This window comes from Lutjanus erythropterus, chromosome 17, assembly GCF_056507025.1.
Source record: "Lutjanus erythropterus isolate fLutEry1 chromosome 17, fLutEry1.hap2, whole genome shotgun sequence".
NCBI classification, from domain to species: Eukaryota; Metazoa; Chordata; class Actinopteri; order Lutjaniformes; family Lutjanidae; genus Lutjanus; species Lutjanus erythropterus.
In genome coordinates this window covers 10,290,994-10,296,917 of record NC_139333.1, presented here as the reverse complement: position 1 = coordinate 10,296,917, position 5,924 = coordinate 10,290,994, and positions in this window count along the sequence as shown.

Here is a 5,924-nt window from a genome sequence, read left to right as displayed (position 1 = left end):
ATGAAATGTCTCGACAACTATTGTATGCACTGCCATGGCAGATATTCATGTTTATAACAGGATGAATTATAATAACTTAAGTGAACTACAACAAACCCACCACAGACTGTGACTTGCTTGTATTGTAAAATTTTCTTTTAAACTGATAAACATCGTGTGTATGTCGTGGCACAATTTAAACAGGATCAAAAAGTCATTTCCTTCTTGCCATTGATTACCATTTATATTTTTATGGAAGTAAGGGGACAAGAAATATGTGTTCTGAGTTGCTTCCACCACAGAAAAATGTGTTATTAAGCACCCAGCCAGATTTGAATCATCAAAAATATTGCCAAGCCTACAAAATTAGGTCTTAAATTGTGAAAAAATAAGCATTATTCTCTGCTCTGAAATGTTGACAGCCTGCTGAAGGTGATGAAACCACAACCAATCGGTGCATCAAATGCCAATACAACCTAAAAAAAATGGATGGTCCATTGAGCAGATTTGTTTTACACCCAATTTGTACTGAAAGATTTACAAAAGTTGTGTTTGTGATGGTTATTTTGCTTGCTGCCTAAAAAATGCTGAACACAGAACCGGTGCCAACAAGTTTAAAGTTCTAACTCCACAATTCGGTACTACATAGTTCTCATTCTTTTCACGTTTTCAGCAAATATATTCTAATATGTATTTAAAATATGGAGATAAAGATGCAAATTTTTTAGACACGCTACAGAGCCGGCCCAATTTGTCAATGTGGGCTCTTTGGTCTCAGAAAGTCACGGAAATTGTTGGACACTGTGTCACTTACTGTGAGATAACTGTCATTTTTTTTAGATCTAAGATCAGCTGAGGCATTTGTCAAACTGCAAGCTCGTTCTGAATTTGGATTAAATTTTGATGAGTAATTCTCTGCTGCATGTTTAAAATTGGAATGAGTGACCCAGGGGTGCGCTCCAATTTCAGGTCACGCAAGGTTACATTTTGTTCGGCCACTAATTGGCCATGAAGGGCGCGGAGCACCATTGGGGACGACGTGTTTACTCTCACCTTGTTTTTTTTTTCTCTCAAGTTATTCTGGCTTTACTGCTGATAATGTTCACTTAGATGTGTAATATGCACAATTAACTCCATAATTGTGGAATTAGTCAAGAATATTTGCATGATCTCTCTTTTATTTTTAATATTCTTCTCTTTTGTATCCTGCTGACTGTCAATATAGTTCATCATATTTTGTGTTAGCTCACGTTGAGTAACTTAAATTGAAGTTTACATCATCAAATTGGTCTCCCTTGTCTCTGTTCATAGTGTCATATGCACATCTCCCCCTGTTGCACCACCTCAATTTCCTCACTAATGCTGGCTCATTTTGCTTCCAGCATCGGTCTCTTCAGTATCTTTCCTTCTCTCAATTACCTCTTCTACCTCACTCCTATCCCTCGCTCTTATTTTCTCGGACTCATTTACAACTCTCAGTCGTGTCTTCACCCCGCGGTGCTGCCTCTCATCTTCCTCCACTCTGTCATGTCCGTGCTGTTCTTCCTTCACCTCTCCCTCCGAGTCTTTCTATCTCTTTCTCTCCCCTCGTTCTGTCTCTTTTTTTTTTCCCCTTCACCTTTTCCCAGCAGAGTTCTTGGATCGGTTTGTTCTCCGGTGGCTAATTTGACTGTTCTACTTGCCAACCTAGCAGCGGGAGCTCTGTGTGTGTGTGTGTGTGTGTGTGTGTGTGTGTGTGTGTGTGTGTGTGTGTGCTGCACTTCTCCCCTGCCAGCTGCTGTTATACAACACTAGTTCTTGCCTCTACACACAAACACCTCACTTGCCAACAAATATGCACACACACACACACACACACACACACACACACACACACACACACACACACACACACACACACACACACACACACACACACAGATAAAATCACAGGTTTACAGTGGGCCGTCATGTTTTTATTACTGTTTCATTCATGCGTCTGACTGTTGACATGTACGTGTGCATCATCATGTGAACAGTGATTACTTTGAAGTGAAGATGATGATCTGTGTCCAGGTGTGTAAACCACCTTAAAGGGAGAGTTCACCCCAAAATTAAAAATATATATTTTTCTCCTGGCCTGTTTATCCATCTAGGAAGTAGTTCCTACATGAAACTCTTCACAGCAAGGTGTGTGTATTATCTTGAGTAACCGGGTCATGATTTTTAAAGAGACACTGGTGTTGAATTTTTCGAATGTATTTTTTGGTGCTTTCAGTACCACAAGTAATGTGCCATTTAGTCCCGTTATATTGGAGAGAAGGGAAACATCTCTACAACTGATTTCTCAAAAACTATGAAACTTGCAACATCTAAATTGATTAAAAGAAAGGGGGAAATTAAGTATTTTAGGGTGTATTTTCAGTGTTGCATAACATCTCTTGGGAATAAGTATTTAGACTAAGGCTTGTATAGCAGTTACAGTTTCTTCTGCATTTGTTTTCAGTTGCAAGCAAACAGATGTCTTCAAAGAGGGAAAAAAGATAAGAACAATGTTCTTCTCAAAGAATATGGAAAGCGCAAGCACGTGATACAAAGTAAATTTATTCCAGCCATAACAAGTACACGCAAGCGTGAAACAAAACAAAGATCGAATAATTTAAAAATGTGAAAATATTTCAAAACGAACGAAATGAAACAATTAAAGCTAACATAAATATTTGAGACAGAGTTAACATTTGGCTTGCTATCTACGTTGTTAGTGCTAACATCAAAACTGTATGCTCTAACAGGTTGCACATCACTCATAATGTCCAGTGGGTTTTCCCTGACCTAAAAAATGCATCAATCACCATAAATCCAGTCCTTGCATTATGTTCCAACTTTTAAGGGACTGCTGTGGGTGCTTTAAAAATTTTGAAGAAAATAGTCGCTATGGACCTTTTGGCATAACAGTTGCAATGTAAGGTAATATTTACATTGCTAAGGTTGGTGCTAACACTTAGAGATTAAAAGACTTTTCTTTACAACATCCGAATAATATCTCTATGGTGAAGTTAGATGAGAAACCTTAGCCTAAGTGGTTTTACGCAACTGGGCACTGAGCTTTAAACTATACGTCTCCTCCTCCAGTGGCTCTTGACATGACAGACAGGCAGACGGGCGTGAAGTCGAGGCGAAGCAGCGATTGGTTCCAGTCAGCAGAGTCTAATCAGCACATCAAGCATGAGGTCCTTAAGTGGCTCTGAATAGAAGGGACACACACAAATGAAATGCATATGTATTTACCAACACAAAGCACATGCAAATGCACAGTTAAATACTCACAGAAATGCATGTATGTATAACGGACACATAGCTCTGATGGTGATCTAATGGGACTGCTGTGAACTCAGAGCAGCAGAGCACATGATGTGCTAACAGACTGATGTGCTAAGCACATATCCACACAGCGCCACACACATACACAAATACACACGGCTCATATGAGCTCGATACCTTACCTGTCAGAGGCAGGTGTGGTCTCTGAGGACCCAATCAGTTTTAATTAACCCCTTGTGGTGGGTGGTGGGTGGGGGAGGGGTGTGGGAGAGGAGAGACAGGAGGAGGAGAGCAGAGAACAAGACAAGCAGGGGAGGAGAAATTTCTGCTTGTCATTGCAGGAGACATGGATGAGAAATGGGAATTAACAGAAAAAAAAAAAAAGCAAAAAACAGCCACCTCTCCGTGAAAACCGAGAGGAGGTTTGGAGGATGATTTGCAGGGGGTGTTGTGGGCCATCTCATACGTCAAGTGTTGCCTGGAAAGTGAATGCTTAAAAAACATGATTTGGAAATTCACACTAGGCAGGATTTTCCTAAAAAACAATGTATCGACTCAAAAAACTACCTGTCAGTCATCACTTATGACCCACTACAAGCAGAGGTGGGAAGTAACTAAATACAAATATTATATTACTCTACTTAAGCAGGTTTTTCAGGTATCTGAATTTAAGTTGAGTATTTATTTTTCTAACAAATTTATTTTTGCTCCTGACATTTCAACATAAATATCTGTATTTCCTTCTCCTTACATTTTCAAAACAGGGCCACTTTTCAGGTTTTAATGCATTTGAGGGAATTATTGATTATTTGTATTTTGCATATTTATCTTTTCTGTGTTTTGGACGTTTCTGCCTGTGAGCAGCAGTGTGTAGCCCCCAGCCAATACAGCATGAAGGCTGTGAGGTCAGAACTTGATCCAAACATAGCGGCTGACAGTTAGATTGCATCTCTTTCCTCTGCTCTCTGTCCGTGAGAGCTGCAAAATGAGTTTTACGCACAAACACACAGGCAGGGCAGACGGAGGACATAACGGCAGGACGAAGGTTCGCTCGGCTGTTTTCACACATAATCCAGCACTGTGCAGAGGTGTTCTGTTTCTCTCATTCATTGCTTTGTTCTTGCTAACAGTGCTCCCTCACTTCATTCACTCTCTACCTTTCTCTTGTTTGAAGAGAGGAGGGGCGACTGAGCGCCGCATTTGCAAACCGTCCTGCATATTCTACCTATTCTACCTTTGAGCATAAATTTTGTTAAATTTTCAAACACTTTTCATGGACTAAATAGATAGCAATGAGGAGCAGACCAGATTCAGCCAGTAAAAGATTTATGTGGATGCTGATCAGAAAAGAGGTGGGGTTTAATAGCATTAGCATTAACAGCTCATCAAACCCCTTCAAAATCATCCCTTCTAATCTCTTATTGAATCTTTGTAGGTAGTTTGTTTGGGGGGAAATGAAGACATCTATTCACCGATGACTCTGTATCATATCTAGACCAATGAGATTCTATTGTGTTGAAAACATGTTGGGCCTCATATTTAGTCACTGCTTTGTGACATTCATTAACTCTTTCCTGACTCATGTTTCCTCCTGCGGCAAGGGAAAACAGCCTCACCGAGGGGCTGTGCTAGAGTCACAGAAGCTGTGTAAACTTAAGTAAAAAAAAAAAATTTAATCATATTTGCCAGTTTTTCTGCATGCATGATTAAAACCTAGAGCAGGATCCAAAATGAAACCAGCTATCAGAACCCATTCCTAGCTCTGTGCTGGTGAAAAAAAATCATCATGTTTTCCATCATTGCACACATCCAAAATCAACTTTTGGTCAGTTTGATGTTGAAGAGTTCTTGGTTTTGGTTTTGCTGCTGGATTTATATTCAATCACATTGTAGCCTATTTACTGACTTGTGTTAAAAAAACAGCATTACAGGGCTGTGTGTGACTCTCAAACAAGCTTGACCGCACATGACTGACCTTCATCATCTTAATCATGGACCATCTGTCATGTGGAAAATTGCAGAATTGGGATTAATTTGAGATTCGTTTCACAGAAAATACTGTTTTTAAATTCAGCACACAATTTATTGCACACGCCATCCGCTTCTAAGATCTAAATCCAGCTGGGCATGGCTTTCTCCTGCCTTTACCTCGTCACAATCGTTGCTAACAAAGGTGTTTTCAGCTCACTCGGGCTCGGGGTAAAAGCTCACCTGCAGCATCCCAACATAACCAGAGGGAAGTGGTTGAACATGGAAGTGGTCTAAACAGAACACCTGATACAGTGTTTTGAGAATAAATGCAGCATCATAAAACATAATATTGCAATACTCATATTTTCAAAGTTTTCTTACAGCCATGCCTTTAATAATGTAATTATACAGCATGAAATTATTTTAAAATTACATTTAGTTTTAAAATAAATAATTCTTACAAATAAACCCATTTGAAAGCCGTTTTTGTCTCTGGAGTCCTCAGTGTCCTCACTCTGTTTCTCCCCCTTCATGGAAATGGATGATAATGAAAGAAAAACCTGACTAGCGGAGTGGAGGTATAACAAATGCTTCCACAAAGTGCATGATGGGATTCGTGTGAGGCATATGCTATTGCATTCACATATAAAAAGGTGGCTCAGCCCCTTACTAAA